This window comes from Ictidomys tridecemlineatus, chromosome 13 (genome assembly GCF_052094955.1).
Source record: "Ictidomys tridecemlineatus isolate mIctTri1 chromosome 13, mIctTri1.hap1, whole genome shotgun sequence".
Lineage (NCBI taxonomy): Eukaryota > Metazoa > Chordata > Mammalia > Rodentia > Sciuridae > Ictidomys > Ictidomys tridecemlineatus.
In genome coordinates this window covers 33192613-33211688 of record NC_135489.1, presented here as the reverse complement: position 1 = coordinate 33211688, position 19076 = coordinate 33192613, and positions in this window count along the sequence as shown.

The window sequence follows — 19076 nt, the reverse complement described above, 5'->3', positions numbered from 1 at the left end:
CATGATTCAATATTCTAAGGACTCTCAAAGGCATTTTGTCAGTCAAGGAATTCCTTCCAGTCTCTGATATGAAAATAAGAACTTATTTTCCTGAACTTGGTCTTGATTATGTATCATAAAAGAGCCTGGGCTCTCTAATATATGGGGGAAGGATAGCCCTTCCTAAAATAGAATTCCAAATATTCCCTGAAATACGTAGAAAACATCTTTAATTCCAGAGCCCTGCCTCACATGGAGGAGACTGAGGAGAGATCCATTCTCTTTACCTGTTCTACTACTTACACATCTACTAGATTATCTTTGAAATCTATTGTACTGATGGGACTTTTGGGGAAGGAAAATGATGAAGATATGAGCTCAGATTCCCCAAGGTGAATTTCACCTGGAAGCTTCTTTGTTTTTCTCACACCTTGAACAGCACCCCAAGTAGGACAATCTGGTTTCCATAGCAAAGTGTCTGAGATTTGTATTGGGTGTGGGTGATCAGTTGTAAGTTATAAGTGTCAGTCTTGGGCCTATTCACAGTTAACTGAACTATGAATCCTAAAGCCCAATTTGCATTTTGAAAGAGACATTCAGGTTATACATAGCAAATATTATCTTGATGAGAATTCTTCAAGATGCTTTAGGAATAGGAAAGTCATGTTTGGGTCCATCATGTTTCTACAGTGTTCTGATCTATTAGAGCAAAGCCTAATGGTTAGAAAAGCGGGGTGGTCACAGATGGATCAATGAGTACCAATATATTTGACCTCACATCACTTTAGCACTGTTTGTCTTCTTATAAAAATGTTGGTGTGACTTCTGGCAAACAAATAAGACTCCTTGTAACTTCTCCAGTAGATTTTAAACAATTTGGGATCATGAACTTCTTTAAAGAGCTGATAAGATTTTCTTGGGTCTTCCGATCAAATCTTATGGATTTTCTACCTAGGAAGATGAAGATAACGTAAAAATATTTTTAAGATATTCACAACCATTTAAAATATTGGCTGAAGTTTATGAAATCTAAAGTAAAGACCTTAAGATCTATCATATCCAGTCTAGAACATTACCCTCACAATAACATACAGAGTAATAAATTTATAGTGTAAAATGTTATGAGAAAATGAGATCTCAATATTCTCTAGACTCATCTAAAGGATGCAGGGGAATGAAGTGTCTTTCCTAAATCTACACCACCCTGCTTCTCACAACTAATACCTTCCACCTGTGGAATTAGCCATTTAAAGTAATTGTTCCAAACTAAACTGACTGAATATCTTCTAGTGAGACAAAGTTAAGCCATCACCCTAGTTAGAAATTCTGGTCTCCTTATTTCTTTTCAAATCTGCTTACTCACTTCTCAGTTATAGGAGTTGTATTTCGCTGACCTCGAATTACATCTTTCACAGACCCTTTAAGCCATTGCTTTATCTTGGTCTCAATCTTTTATCATGCACCATAATTTGAACTTAAGTGTTTTCTTCAGACCTGCAATTCAGTGGTTAAATCTAACTGACTGGTTCTACATCAAGGACATAGCCGCTATAAGCTAACACTAACAAGCTGATGATTATGTTTAAACACATCTCTTTGCTTTTGTCCATATTGTAACTCTGGAATGCCCTTCTCAGCACCCTGTCTTCTCATCCTGAGTAACGTTCTTTCTCTCCTTAATGACATTCAAGAGTAACAAGAGGATCAAATCTGAGAAAAATTTCCTCATTTTCCACATCCACATCCATTCAGGTCTATTTTACTTTTTGTTTTTTTTCTGTAATCTCTGTAGACACTACCATAGCACTTTCTATCACTTATTTAAATGACCTCCTTATATTTCTGATATTTCTTTGATGGTGATCTCTAATGCAAGAATCATGTCTTATTCTTTCTTCTGCCCCCTGCACTTAGAATAATACTGGCAATTTCTAGGTAACAACAGATATTGGGACATGCCTGACACCATTTTTTTTAATCTGTCCACTAATACATGCTCCCTGATAGTGAGGTGCCCCTTAGTGATGGAGACATTGTGATCCTTCATACAATGTGACTTTTGTAGCCCACCTTTCATTCAGAGACCACCTCTACAATTTGACAACCATAAATAATTAAAAGTGACTTCCTTGAATGCATGATGGAAAAGGCCCAGAAGAAAGTTGTGATTTGCCAATACTGTGAACTGGAATTTCTATAGTATAAATGGCAACCCACAGGCCAACATTCATCTTCCCACCAAATGCAAGAGTTTTATGGTAATCTCAAATGTTTTTCTATTTGCCTATATTTTACTGCTATGAACTGCCCAAACTATCTTCTGTGAGAATTAAATTGAGTCAGGCATGAGTGAGACATTATTGGCTTTCTGGAAGAAGAACAAGCAAAACTTGGTGATGACACATAGGGGAGATGAAACCTTCAGATATCTATTGTTCTGTTATTTTCTCACCAGCAATAGGCTGCTCTCCATAAGCTATACTTTGATCATCATCAGAGAGGATTGTGAGTATTTATCTGTTTTGTACAATTCAATATGATGTAAGTTGTTTGTAAGTAGATGTTTTAACATAAAACTTATAAGGTAGAGGAATGTCAATCAGGGACTTTGCAAAACCTAAAGATAAAACATCTTTGAAGGAACCTGTTTTCTAGCCTTCTAATGCTTCTCCATGTTCTTTGGGAATATAGCTCCATTCCATTGCATCTAACTAGTCACCAGAATGTCAACAAGGTCTGGCAAACTATTTGTTATATGTGAATCACTAGAGTAGGGGTTCTGAGCATATTAAAAAAAAAAGCAAACAAGTTTCTTTTTTTAATCAGCCTGCAGCCTCTTTACAGCATTAGTAGGTAGAAATTAGACCATTGCTGTAACATATGGCAATCTTCAGTGAAACTGTATTTTTGGGGGGTACACTTTCGTAGTATAATAGAAAATCCAAGGAAGAAGAAATCATGTGATAGTCACAGAATATTTCAGAAAACAAATCAGAGTTTCACCTGCAAATGAAATTCAAGAAAACACTTCCCTGAGGTGGAGATCTGCATTCCTTGCTGAGATTTCAAAGACATATGGACATACACAACTGGATTCAAATCCTAGCTCCTCTTTGAAACTTTAAGCAAAGAATGAAAGCTTCCTGAGTACCATTGCCATCATCTGAGAAATGGTTCTGGTAATAAAATATTATAGATATGCTATAAAAATGAATGGGCTAACATATACATTCCTAATCCAAAAATATAAAGTCTGAAGTGTTCCAAAATATCTTTTTGAGCACTGACATGATGCCAAAAAGTGGAAAATTTCATACCTGACCTCATGTGGTAGGTCACAGTCCAAACACGAGTACACTAAAACCATTGTATAAAATTACCTTCAGGATACGTGTCTAAACTGTATGTGAAGCATAAATAATTTTTCATTTTGACTTTGATTCCATCCCCAAGATACCTCATTATGTGAATGTAAATATTCCAAATTTTTTTTAAAAACCTGAAACTCCAAGCACTTCAGAAAATTGATACTCAACTTGTCTAAGGATTATTGCCTAGTTACTGAAAAGATAGTAGATATTCAATCAAGTGATTATGATTTTTCCTCTTCTGTAGTGTTTTTTAAACTGTGAAATTTATAATTAGTTTTGAGATATCCAGGGGAGTAGGAAAATATTAAATTACATTGAACAGGAAGTGTGATTACTAAGGGAAGAATACGCTGGTCTGAACACTCAAAGGGGATGTAATTTTATAGAAAGATACAATGATGTGAATAATAAGAGAATACTGACTTTCTACTCTTGCCTATCAGAAGTTGGAAACTCATGGCATCTGTGCAATGTTACTTGGTTTTGAGTGATATACTCACAAATGATATCCCCCAAAGTATAGAGACATGCATCTGAGTCATCTTGCTCCAGCAGGTATGGCAAATGCTGATAGGATTGGAATGGGTATGGGTTTTCTTGTCCTATGAAAAGTCATGCTTTGATGGTGAGGAAGACAAAAGATAGTGATTGACATTTCTGGCCTTCTCTTTGGATTATCTTTCTTTAGCTAGTCTGTATGACTTATCCATAAACAGAATACCTTTCTGTATGATTAGTATGATGCCAGATTTGGGGATAAGGAATCTTTCAAGTAATCTGTTCAATGTGTTTGAGAAATTGTGGCAATGGTAACCATGTGACAAAGCAACAGTTCCTCCACTTGTAGGTTTTGATGCCTTTTCCATACAAATATTGACTGACTGCCTATTGCAGGAGAATCTCCAAACCATATTTATTTGGACACAGGAGGGGAGTGATAAACAACATGGCAAGTGACTAAATGAAAATTTTACATATAAATTCTGGCTAGTTAGGAACTAACTACTGCTCCGAAGTTATCACAACTTTAAGCCAAATGATTCATTCCTTTTCATGGATTAAGACAATGAGACATTTGAGGGGCATAGAGATAATCAGTTATTAAAATTCTATTTTTTTACTTGCAACATCAAAAGGTGCCTTTACTTCCTTTATAAAAGCCCAAACTGCTGAAAACGGAAAACATGGCCATAGGACAAAACTGATTATTACCATGGTCTTGATCCAAATCACATCAAAGTGAATTTAATTCCAGTGTTCAACATTTGATTTCATTTGGCATAGAAGTAGTCTTGTCACTTTTGTGATTTTTTTTTAACAAACACTAATTACAATTTTGTAGATAGTGAATGATAATGGAAAGTTATAAAGTTTTATAATTTTTTATTAAATGTTTTATGAAGTTCTCTATGTTTACATTTCTAGTTCTATTTCTACAGTGTTGGAAAATGGATTATATTTTGTATTTATACGCCTCATCTCACAAAAACACAGAACACATCCTTAGGGCTATTATGTCCTCTGGGAAATATGAATTATAACCCAGATCTAGATATCCCAGTATATTTTATAACTGAAAGTTTTCTAATGCCTATTAATATCCTAAGACCATTTACTTATAAAATGCTAAAAGTTTAGTTTTATATTAAGATTGTCCACTAGGGCGTATTCTTAGAAGTTTGCATACATTAATTCATTTAAACACATCATCCTCATTATACTGTTATGGAGAAAATACTAAATAACTAATATTTTATAGATGAGGAAAGAGACCGACAGAAAAGTTAAGTAACACTACTGAGGTCACACAGCTTCTGTGTCAGAGGACAGAAAGAAAACTAGTTGTTCAACTCCAGGTTTTGTTTTACAACAGTGCTTTATTCCACAAAATGGAACCAACGAAGTATTTAGTTGCATTTTAATCATCATTTTTCAGTACATTTTTATCTTAAAAAGTGCTTTTAAAAGTGAAGTCTACTTTCAAATAACCTGTAAATTGAATTCCTTGGTTGATAAGCCAACATTTCTGGAGCAGTTGAGATAAATTCAATTTAATGCCCCTTATTGCATTTTCCCAGTCTCAAATCATCTCTCTTTTTCATAAAATTCTATCTTAATTTTCCCCCTAAATTTTCTCAGGCTTTGTACCTTACTTGGTATATATTCCAGAGCTGTGAGTCAATTTCCATATTAGCCTCCACAAACCACAACCTGAATGGTAAACCAATCTACAAGCCTGTGTGATTAAACTCTTACACAGTAAGAAACTTCCTGTGCAGAAAACAGAGAGGTTGTGCAGCCTGGTGTGCACTGGAAACACTTCCTGGAGGAATCCAGAGCCATAGTGAGTCCTGAACTCACCAGGTGGTACCTGGATATCAGAAGAGAGATGGTGCTCGGTAGAGAGGACAGATCTAATGTGTGCTGCCATTGTTCCTGGCGAATCATGGGAGGACAATATTGCTCTAGCTGAGGGCAGTGAGCAACTCTAGAGCGTACTTCCCCTCCTTTCCCTGGACTACTTTTGTTCTACACAACTAAGTCAAGAATCTTATAATGCATGATCTTTCTATCTGCACTTGCCTTTCATTTTAGTCCTCAAAGCACTGGTTAAAGTCTGGTTTTCAAAATTAAAAGTAAATATATCAATTCTGAAACTCAGGGATTAGAGCTTCTCATACACCAAACCAAGCAATGTGGGTGATGTTTTGAAATTTGTTGTGGGCATGAGCAGTAGAAATGTTAAATCCATTCCTGTATTATGCAGGCCCATGAAAGCACTCATCTCTAAATTCTGCGATAACTGAATGATTGCAATAGACAGAGGCTGATTCAGAGTAGAATGGGAAATATTTTCTTTTTTACAGAGAGGTCCTGAGCCATCTTGAAGATGGATCCACATGAAAGCTTCTTTTATGCAACTTTCCCATGGTATGTGGGTATTCCAGGTCTCCATATTTTTTCCATATTTATATTTTTGGAGTGGGGTCCATTAAGATATTCTGGGTGCTAGAAATAAAAACAAGCTGGCAGCTTAATTCATTGCAATAATTTATGGTTTTAATCTTTCTTTTAAAATGAGCCCCATGGCTTTGAAACTGGTGCATAGAGTATTTATAAATATGCCTCATACAGTGTCCACTTTCTGGAGTGGGATCAAACAAAACAAGAAAAATAACATTAAGTCAACCAAAAGCAGCTGGCTAGACTCTGCAGTCAGCTGTTTATGAGCAACCAGGGCTTTGTTGCCCTCATTCAATAGACATGTGAGCCTGGAAATCACAGAGGTTTGGAACCTAAGGGACCTTTGGGTTTCAGCTGGCCCAGATCTGGCACTTTCAGACAGGCGAATGTCTATCCAAGAGGAATACTCAGGAGTTTTAGCCACACGAATATGATAAACTTTTTAGATAGAGCTGGCATTTTTTTTTAACTGCCAAAGGGGCATTCAGTATTCTGTCCCTGTATAAGATTCCATGAGCATGTGGTGAACCCATGCGGTCATACATGCATCATAATTTATCTTTGAGATTATTGAATTTTAGGGTGTGAGGTGTGGTAAAAAGTGGTTGCATGTTCCCCCATATGGCTGAAAAACAACAAGGCAAAATAGCAATATGCATTTTCACATACTTAAAGTACTGTGGGTATAACCTGTAGAAGAAGGCAAGCAGTTTGTGAGGAGAACACATAATCAAATCTCTATTTTGGTGAAATATAAATAAAGCCCCAGCCCCTACCCACCCTCCGCTCAGCTCCCCAAGCATGGGTAAACCTTTTTTGGCTAGAATCAGAAGCATCTATTTCAGAATTATCTGGGTCAGCACAAAGGGAATTTCCAGCTCCACAAAGAATACCGGGGCCACTGTGGCAGGGGCACTGTGTGCCTGGAAAGGGAAGGAGGAGGGAGAGAGGGTGGTGATGCTAGCCAGGGTAATAACACTCTTCATCTCCGTCAATCCGATTTCCTACAACATCTGGTCATCTTCAAGGGAAAGAACTTCACAGAAATCTTTGAAGTCCGTATAATCAAATGTCAACATGCAGATAATGCTTCACAACATGTATTTAGCAGGTAAAAAAGAACACTTTTAAGGCCATCATGGGTTACCATGAAAAATGCATTTACTGCCTTGCGAAATTATAAATAAAGATACATAAATAAGCAGATAACATTTTTTTTTGTGAACAAATTACACTGACTTTTGTTACACAGATAGACATAAAGGCAAGTATTTTAGTTTGAAAGCCACCACTTTAGAAATAAGAAAACATTGAATCCTTTAGGAAGAGGATACAGATGGTATCCGTCTATTAATGTAAATGCTGGCCACTCATTTATATTAATAAACACAAACCTAAGACTTCAGTTTTAAATGTTTCTTGACCAATGAGATTTGTACTGCACCATGATTTCGAACTAATAAGACTTACTGGGACAATTTAATGAAAAACAATTCACATATCTTGGCAAATGAAAGGGAGTTACAAAGACCAGTAAGGGATATTGACTCATTTCCTATAAAATTATAAAGGAATGGCCCTCTGTTATAGTAAAAAAAAAATGTGGATTGGAGAAAAGTAAGTGTGGAGAGAGATGATTTGCCCTTAGCACATTTCTTAGGAATACATTTCACATACTAGAACTAACTGGTTTTGCTGTGATCTATTTGGAAGGTAAAATCTATTCTTATCTAAAAACCTGGTTGAAATTTCAAGGTCCTTCCCAGTTTTGTGAGATTGTGAGCTGGAAAGAATGGAAACATGTGACCTTCATGAAAAATCCCTGTTTCTCTTTCCACTTTTCATTGGCAATGGGACCCTGGGGGACTGGGGCACATGTTGTTCCAGTAGAGGTCATGCTGATGACATTTCTATAGATTTTTTTCTCTTTCTCAAAGAATCAAAGATACAAGTGCTGGAAAAGACCTATTGCTCCCTTCTTCTGTTCCCTAGAGTCCTTGCAGAATTGCTCCCAAAGTCCTTTCCTGCTATGTCCAGTCAAGTTTTAAATAGACCAATAAATGAAGTACCCTTCAGGGCCTTTGGAGAACACTTTTGTAATTTACTATATCTTCTGTTTAAGATATTTTCTGCAAAACAAGCCCATTGCAAAAGAAAACCATCTCATCCTTCTTGCTAATTTCCCCTGACTTATTCACTAAGCTCTTATATCCACCAGAAGAACCTAATTGTGTTGATGGTTTTACCACCCATTCAACTGGCAAATGGAATCTGGTCCATTGTGAATTTTCAACCATTTGGTTCAGGTAGCTTCTCTGTCATTTCTCTGAGTCATCTATATGACCACAACCAAACAGATACAAATGATAACTCTTGAGCTGCACCCTAAATAGACTGTGGGAGGTGGGAGGGGAGAGGTGCTGATTCAATTTTCAGTTTTCTAGTGAATGCCACACTGAAGACTCCACTTTGTCCTCACCCACAGTGACTAAGTTGCTGCTGAAAACCTGTGTGTCTGGAAATAAATATTTTGTTATAAGAGAGAAAATGATCAATTCTATTAATTTCTTTGGGCACAAATGAAGATAGCTGATCATCACAGCCTGTGTGTATGTATGTGTGTGTACTTATAGTTATACATAGTTATATATTTTGTTTCTTACTAAAGGAACGGTTGAATAGAACTATCTGGTTTAAAGGATGAGCCTGACTGATTACTGTAATTCATAGGGCCTTAATTAGCTGCACAAACCATTAGCTACAATTAGACTATTATAAAACACTTGATGCGCTATGTCAACCATGGGGCCTCATTTATTCTTGTGGCAGGGATCAGGCAGGGGGAGGGCAGGCATACTATACCGCCAAGCATGCTAATAAAGAATGATTTTTGATTTAAGATGTTGCCGATAGTGCCTCAAAATTAATCTCAATAGCTGTCTAATTTGTGTCGGTGGATGGTATATTTATTGTAAAATGACACCAAAGCTAAATGAGTTACCTGAAGCAGGAGTGTTAATGTCAGTGCCTGGAGATTCGACTCCATATGCTGGGATACGGCGAATCGCTGGTGCCGAGTGCTCCCAGTGGAGCGCTTGGCCTCATCTGTCTTGGAAAGCTCAGCAACCTGACTTTCACTTTATGATCCTTAAGTAATAATAATAAAAGAGAAAGAGGGTGAAATGGAGAGACACGATCTGAGACAGAAAGAGACAAAGGGAAGACAGGAGAGAAAGAAGACACAACAGACAGGTATTGTAACAATACACACTTCATAGGGCAGAGCTTAGTTCTAGATCATTATGGAAATAAAGAAGGCAGCGGAGCCCAGGGTGTCCTGCAAAAGGTTTTTCAATAAAGAAGAAGAAAGGAAAGGGATGGGTTGGTGGTGGAGACAAAAATAGTGGAGGAAACCTTATCTTCTACTCTAAGACCATCTGATAGGGAGATTTCACATTTGCACTGAGCTATGAAGCTTCCAATCTCGTTCACATACAATGCAGCTCTCTGGCAAGTGTGGGAGCCAGCATCTGCCCATGAGGAAGTTTTGATTCAGGGGCAGAGGGAGAAGCATCTTGTCCAAGGTGTATGATCAGTTCCACATAGGGGCAGAAATAAAATTTATATTTCCTAAGTTGGTGCACTTTGCAGAACATATGTTCTCAGGGTGGTTCCCAAGTCTGGCAAATCTTTAGAATTCTAGAAGGAAGAAGAGGAAGGGGGTTTTTGACTTTCCTTGCACTTTGTAATTAGAAACTAGAAGTGATGATGAAGCTGAGGAATCTTTATCCTCAAAACTCTCCCTAGATAACTATTATTATCAACCATATTTGAAAAATGTTGCCTATATCATTGGTTCTTTTCTTCAACCTGGGCATAGAGAAGATTCACTCAGTTGCTAGACCCCAAACATTTCTGATTCAGCAGATCTGGGGTGTGAGAATTTTCATTTCTAATAAATCAGCTTAAACTGCTGATCTAGGAAGCATGTTTTGAGAAGCATTAGCCTAAAACAATGTTTCTGAACACTGGTTATGTACTAGAATCACCTGAGAACCTTTTAAAAATATGAGTCCTAGACTGCTCAACATCCAATTAAGTTAACAGCTCTGGGGTGGAATTCAAGTACCTGTGGTTTGTAAAGCTCTCTGGGTGATTCCCATGTGCAGTTGGGGTTGAAAACTGCCTTTACATAAACCAACTTTAGTTAATACAATTCAATTAGCATTGATTATGGGCAAACTATGTATTAATATCCTCTACATAATGGCCCATATTATAAATTACTCCTTATGTTTATAGAGATTTAAAAATGTTTATTTTCACCAGTTAATGATTATACTTTCTCTCAACAGAAAACATTAAAAAAATGATAAAATAAAAAAAAGATAGATGCAAATCTCAGCTTCTGAATTGGCTTTTTGAGCAAAATAATTCTTTTTGCCTTTAATATGTTGCCCATCACTGACACAATTGCATCAGAATATACCCTGCCAATTTCAAAATGCAGATTCATGAGTCATACTTCCAACCATCTGAATCAGAATCTGTGAGGTAGGGCCCAAGATTATATTTTATGAAGTTCCCTGAATCACACTACTGACTTATAGGCAAAATACAGCAATTTGGTGAACTTAGGGTTCTGAAAAAATGGCTCTTTTTATATATTTGAGGTGTCTTTTGTTCAAGTTTATCTTCAATGTCCTATGACTATTTTCAGTCTGAGCTATCCCCAAAGATATCCTCTTTTTGTTTGAATACTGGGCCTTGTGAATAAGGCAAGCTACAGGAACTGGTTACCATATGTTCCAGAAAACTTGTTGAGATCAGGCTAGTAGCCATAACAAAACACCAAAAATATATAATACTTCAAACCCAATAAAAATATGTCTTGGCTATCTTAATAGTTCAGGAATGTATTGGTAGTCAGCTTGAAATTTTCCTCCATCGAATGCTTAGAACCTGAGATCCTTTAGAGTTCATGGCATTACCGTCCCTGGGGGCTTCTGAAGTATCTTCACCAAGGAGAGGGAGGGAAAGATAGCAGAGAGTGTGGGTTCATCATACCCCCTTAAAGCCTGTGGCCCAGAAACAGCACCTACACTTCTGCTCATATTCCATGGGTCAGAACTCAATCATATACTACACTCAAGTGCAGCAGGAGCCAGGAAATGTCATGTTAGTCTGTCTAAGAAGATGAGACAGAGTTTTTGATGAACAGCTCTCAGTTGTGGTCACAGTCAGCCATTTGAAGAATATAGAATGAGTTAGAAAGAACAAGATTGGAAAATGACACGAATATATAGACACACATATGTTAAAAAGACTAGGGCAAAAGCAAGAAAGGAAAATAACACAGATACAATCATTTTGACCTCTGGAGATAATATCTGACTCTAAATCCACTTTTAAAATTTATAGTCACGTGATCCACCACACCTTTTTGCACATAAGCTGAATTGAGTATCTTTTCTGCCTTTAAAAGTATAAGTAATAAAGAAGGAAAAACAATTATTTAGTTTTCTGGGAAGATGACACAGACTAAGCATCAATGATATAAAATAATAGTCAATTCTTTAACATTTTTTTATCTCTCATTCTGCTGCTAATTATGGTCTGTGCTCGTTAATGAAGAGCTGTTGACTAAACAGTCAAGTCTTTTGAAAAAGTCTGTGCCAATGTGAATTTGAAGTGTCCTCCACCCTTGGTAAGGCTCTGAAAACATCAACTGCTGAGCAATCTCCTTGGATCTCACAAGGAGCTCAGTCACAGTGCTGGTAGCCAGTATAGCAGAACTAGAGAGAGGACACAGAGATGAGTAAGGGGGAGATCAAGGGAATCAGAGAATCCACGCTTGATGATCACTAAGAGCAAATGCTAGGATAGGAAATGGAGAATTGTGAAAGAGTAAAGGGAGAGAGTGTTTTTTGGACATCAGAATCATGAGAAGGGTGGCCAGCATTTCACGTTGAATCCAGAAATACTTAGTGGACAGTTCTACAAACCAGACAGGGAATGCAGGGAGTGGGGGGAATATCATAACTCTCCATGTTCTCCAGCCTCAAAAACGTTCCATTTCTTAGGAAACACGATGGTAATTTTTTGTCAGAGTATAGAGTATGAAGACATTCAGACCTGAATTTGAAATCTAGCCTTATTTTGTAATGGTTAATGAACACAGATAAGTCATTTTAAGTGTTATGAGAGGATTTTTTCCACCTGTAAAATGGGGATTAAAGGAAGCCTGCCATGTGGATTCGTCTCATATGGTGTTATAAGTGTTAATGTTCAGAACAGGATCAGCTACTATTGTCAGGATGCCAGTACCCCTTGATGCTTAAGATCTAAGTTTGATATATAAAGTAGTTTTATTAAAAAAGGTAGTGATAAACTGGTGAAATATAATATTAAAATTGAGTCATAAAAGGGCAGGAAAGCTATCCACATCACCTTTAGCATTATACAAATGGATAGGTTCTAAAGAAAGAGTTTTTCTTGTTCTGATATAATACTTTAATGATGCTTCTGATAAAAGACACAATTTGGGGAATAAGAGGCAAAAAGATTCATAAAAAGAAATTAAAGATTTTAATAATGTGGGCAGAAAGCATAGACATTTATAAGGTTTATTAAATCATGTTCAGATCCACTTATTTCTGTGGTTGCTAAAATAGTCTTTGATGGAGGTGATAGTGGACTGACTGGCTTCTGTGATGTCCATTAACCTCAGTGAGTCCAGGGAAGACACACATGACACTTCAACTGGAATGTGCTTCTCTTAATGCAATCCACTTCACAGATATTGAACATAATGTGCCTCTTCTCTTTCTTTTCTCTCAGAATGGATTTTGCTACATCATATAAATAGTATGTGTTTATACTAAACAAGCTATGTATGAAGTACATAGTTTGTTTCAAATTTTAACCTTTGTTTAATCTAGATGTGAAACAGTTGCACAGGTCATCACTGAAGATACAGTTCTGAGAAGGGCACTTTTGTCCTGTACTGGAGGATCTCTGTCCTGAAGAAGAGTGGGGTGACTCCTTGTTCATACAGCCTCTAAAAATGTTTATAAATAGATTGCAAAACAGTGGGTTATAGAAGTAAATTTATTTGGCAGAAGTGATATATATTTAATCACCTTGGTTATCATATAGAAGGATGAATATAATTGCTGCTAGAAAGGATTGAAAAGGATTATGTTGGACAATCCAAAGAAATGCACCTCAGAAGGACTTCAGAGATTATCTAATTTACTACCGGGTTTAGTCAGCTTTTGTGTCACTATGACCAGAAGTCCTGAGAAGAAAAATTAGAGGAGGAGAAGTTTATTTTAGCTCATGGCTTTAGAGGTTCAGTCCATGGTCAACCAACTTTGTAACCCTGGACCTGAGGTGAGGCAGAACATCACGGTGGAAGTACTGCAACATGTGACTGAATCGGTCAGGGTACCTCCTGGTGAATTGGGCTGGCTATTAAATAACCACACAGAGTCAGAAAAAAAAAACCCTTTTGGGGGTTCAGTAATGACTCCTTGACCTCAGCTCCCACAAAGGAGGTAAGAGAGGCAGGCAAAAGAGAGAGAGCAGGCCTGAGACTCTCCTATTTATGGAGAACAAGCCATTCATGGAATATTCTACCCCAACAAGGCAAGGGTCGGGTTTCGGAGGGTGAAGTCTTGCTTGGTGATGTCTTGGTCAGCAGTTTGACTGACATCACCTCCATCTCGGGTGCTGTGTGGTGATGACAGGCAGAGAGAGCAAAAAGACACACATACGTAGCATAGCCCAAATAGGCCGCCATGTCAGTCCAGTCCCCTGTGTACTCAAATGCTGATAGCTCACACACACAGCCTATGGATGGCTCTCGACAAGGAACGGTGTAGCAGACAAAGAGCTCCTCTCACCAGGGGCAAAACATAAACCCCAAAGGCATGCTCCCAGTGACCTACTTTCTCCAGTCACACTGGACCTGCCCACAACTACCACCCAGTGAATCTATATCTGTGGCTAACAGACCAATCAGATTACATCATACGTAATTTAATCATTTCACCTCTGAAAATTCTTGTGTTGTCTTACACATAAACTTTTGAGGGACACCTCATATCTAAACCATAACATTACCCAAATTTTCAACTGAGTGAACTGAGGTTTAGGATATTGAAGGTCTGAAAGCCTCTGTTTCCATAGAGGTAAAACCTTGGCAGAGTAGTTAACAGTTAACACTAAAAAATAAGAGTCGATCAGTAATAGCTGATTGACTTCACCAGTCACCTCAGTTTTTATATAAATAGTTAAAGAGACTTCTAAATCTTCTATCCCTTCTATTGACCATTTTTAATGTATATCCCAGAAGCTTAGTGATTCCTGTTTTCCTCAAATCTAACATATAAATCATAATTTAAGAAAACTAGTTAAAGGGAATTGTTCCTCACATAAATGGAGCCAAGACAATTTCCTTAAATAGCAAACTCACATTGTGCATGGAGAAAATTTTGTTATACTAAACCTTTTAGGAATAGAATGATTCTCTAAGATTCAGGTAGTCCTGGGAATGTAGGAAGAAATTTATATTCTGGGAAGCAAACAAGAGGAAATTCATGCTACAAAATTGTCACTCTCTTGGTAATCTTTTAAATATAAAAGCCAGCATACTTAAAGAAATCCCTATTCTGTAATATTTCTTTTTTTTCTCTAACCTCCCCAAATTGAAAAAAAAACACACACACTAAACAAGATAGTGGAATGTGTCAAATCAGCCTTAATTTTTGGCCTCTGCTCAGGAACGATGGCACCACTCTATAATTACAGTTAAGAACATAATCCCAACTTCAAGAGATAACATTTAGAAATAATACTCTGCTGGAGGAGGACGTCTCAGCTGTAAATCCAGGTTTATCGAAGGCCACCTCACAACCATCACACAACGTGGGAGCCTCTGTCGATGAGCTACAGAGATATTGCCAAAGATGGGAATTATCGGGTTTCTTCTGTGCAGTGCCAGTCGATCTGCCACTTTTAAGTGCTAATACCTGCAGCTGCTGAGCAGAGAAAGGGCAGGTAAAAAGGCTGGGGAGGAAAATACTAGTGTTCTTTGTTTGCGAGATTGGGCTCAGCCCTTGGAAGTTCCTTTAATGCAATATTTTTGCTTCCCCTTGTTCTGAAAGAAAAAAGATCCCTTGGATCCAAATTTATCACAATCGAAATAAAAAATGTAAAAGATCAGTATAAAACATTTAACAGCAACAGTTAATAATGTATATGATAACATATTGCACTAATATATTGACAAATGTGGCAATAAAGTATTAATGTGATTATGTATCATCAAATACACCAGCCATTCATCCTCTCTTCTATCCCAGTTTAGAAACAAAGCAAATCCTACAACTATAAAGTGGAGATAGAATCTCCAAGTGTGATTTCAATTAAGCACATCTCTGAGAAACTCTACCCACAAGCTCCTAAGGAAGCAGGTTGTCAGTTTGATTATGACAAAGCGCCTTTCAGAGTGGTAACAAAAGCCACAAGAAAATGACTTCTATATTTCAGTCCAAATCTGGAAATCAGGCCTGATCAGCCTTAGCATAGCTAAGATGTCAGTAAAGTGTGTTTGTCCCAACCCCCTTTTCCTAATGAGGCCTGTTTTATCCATCTCTGAGGTTACAATAAATGGTGGTGAGTTGTGTGTGTCAGCTTAGCTACGATGTGTACTTCCAACTATACAACTGAACACTAGTCTAGGTGTGGCTGTCTGTAAGTGTATTTTTAAGATATGATTAAAGTTTATAATCAGTTGACTTTAAGGAGGGCTGATTGTCCTTGGAAATGTGAGTGGACTCATGTCATCTGTACTAAGACCATGCATGTAGAACTGAGGCTTCCTTGAAGATGCAAACATTTTGACTGTGGCTTGAGACCTTCAGCCTGCCCTTCCTCATTGCCTGCTTTGCAAATCTCAGAATTTCCTCACCAGACCCCACAATCATATGAGCTAGGGGCAGATTCCTTGTAACACATCTCTTAAGATATATTTCCATTATATTTATTTATTTATTGGCTGGATGGCCTGAAACTTCAAAAGATTTCAAATTTTTTACTGAACCCAGAAAGCAATATCACCTGACTCCCAAAAGAGAGAAAACCAAATAAAAATAACAACAATTTTATTTCTTCTCATACTACTCTTATCTTTCCAAAATGTTGATGGCAAAATAATGACGTTGAGATGACAGTCATAATATAAGAAAGAGAAACCTGGGTACAGTGTCAGAAATAGCAACTTTTTATAAAAGCTTCATCACCAATTTTTCTATATGATTTTGGAAAAATATCCTCCTCATCCCCAATCTGAGTATAAGTGGTGGTTTATTCTTTACAAATTATTGCTTGGAGAACAAATAGCAACAATACTTGTCTGATTGTCTTTGCAAAGTGCTGTCATAAGTATTTGTATAGTAACTCCACTTTTGAGATTCACAGTTTGGTCCAAAACCTCACCCAGAATTAATGGCAACCAGAACTAAGCTCATGTCTCCTGGTTGACTCTTGGCACAGATCCCACTCTCTCCTCACCCAGTGGATGCTGTCTCTGTCTTTGGAATATGCTCTTAATAGATTTACTATCCTCTTGAGTTCTTCAATCAGAAGTGAGTCTCAATCAAGGAGTTTTATAGCAGAACGATGTAGGTTTTTAAATCTGTTATTTTCCCCGCCCTGTTAGAATGTCAAGATCATCAAGCTCAATACAGCTCATACACTACAAGGTCAATTGTCCCACCATTAATCTTTCCATAATCCTGGTTATTGTTTTTGTCTTTATGACAGGGATGCTCCCCTGAAAAGTTATTGAACCAATAGTTTACAGATTTGAAGATATTTGGCCAATTTTTTTATGTCAAAATGACCTGAAGATCACTGATTTATTCCAAGGAACCAACAAGAGACTTCCAACCAACATAGGGTTGACTAGGACAATTTGTGGACTTTTTCCCTCTATGTTTGGAAGATGAATGGGGCTTGTCACAAGTTAAAAGCTAAAACTTCCAGACAAGAGAAACTTACTTTGTCCAGAAAATGGAAGAGGAAGGAGTAACATTTTTATTAGTGCATTTTAATTATATCAAATAATGGATTTAATTGTAGCATACATACAAATAGCATACACCGACCATACCTATCTTCTGTACTCCCCTTAATCTTCCTCCCTCTGGTCCCCTTCCTGTTCTTTAATAGTCTTCCTGCTGCTTCCACATCATCTTTCTCCCTCTAGCCCCCGAGATTCCACATATGAGGGGAAACATGTGATTCCTGTCTTTCGGAATCTGGCTTATTTCGTTCAGCCTATGATCTCCAGTTCCATCCATTTTCCTGCACATGATGATTTTGTTATTTTTTATGGCTGAATAAAACTGTTTTTGTATGTATACATTTTATTTATTCATTCATCTGTTTACAGGCACCCTAGGCTGATTTCATAACTTGGAAGATAGAAATACCTTAAATATACATATTAAATATATGAACACTTATTATCAAAATGAAGGAAGCACATATTTTTCTTTCTAACCATGTTGACTGTATCTTATTCAACCTCAATTCAACGTTTTTGCTTAAAGGAACAAAAATTATCATGGGTGTTTTTTTTTTTAATAACAGGAAAATTATAATACACAGCACTTAGGAAGGCGGTATACAAAAATGCAGTTGTCTCATGCAAGAGAGATATGCATTACACATTCTGTAACATTACTGTATTTTAACCTTTTGGGACATCTGCAAAAGGTACCCAGGAATTCTCTGGTTTGTGTCATATTTACATTATATGGGAAAGCATAGGTCTGGCATGGCTAACTGATTTACCCAAGATACTAGTCAGAATGATATGACTAGGACAATCTTGTCTCATTCCTCCAAGTTACCTGACTTTGGAAATCTATAATTAAAATTTGGATCTTGCCTTTTATGGGATCTTTTTTTTTCAGAGAGAGAGGGAGAGGGAGAGAGAGAGAGAGAGAGAGAGAGAGAGAGAGAGAGAGAGAGAGAGAGAGAATTTTTTAAATATTTATTTTTTAGTTTTTTGGGTGGACACAACATCTTTGTTTGTATGTGGTGCTGAGAATCGAACCCAGGCGGCATGCATGCCAGGCAAGCACGTTACCGATTGAGCCACATCCCTAGCCCCCTTTTGTGGGATCTTGATCAAGCTATTTCACATTTATTTGCCTCAATTCTCTGTACCTGTAGAATTGGCATATTAATATCTATCTCACCGGCAAAAGAGATTAATTAAAGAAATGACAAGGCCTTTTGATAGAATGTGGTGCCCCATCAGAGTTTACTACTTGGTAGCTCATAGAATTTTTCTTTCTCTTATTGTCACTGACCTACTCAGATATTTCTTCCAGACTCTTACAGTATCCAGCATATACAACCATTTTATTGAATATTCTTTTCATATTGCCATTGTCTTTGTGCTTAGTGCCCTCTGGACTATTGCTTAGAAGGAGGTACCGTACATTGTATTCTTTGCACACTGCAGTAAAAAGCGAATTCTTGAGTTAGATGTATGACTATAAAAATGATGCAGTGAATGAGTCCCAAGTTCAGATTTATGGTAGAAGCTCCATAAATATTAGTGTATAATGATCAATAAATGAAAAGTTTGTATGTTTATCTTGTAGCTTGTACCTTAAAATAATTTCACATAAGGCCTTTTATCTCACAAGCTTGGAGCATGGTAGACTTTTAATTAATATA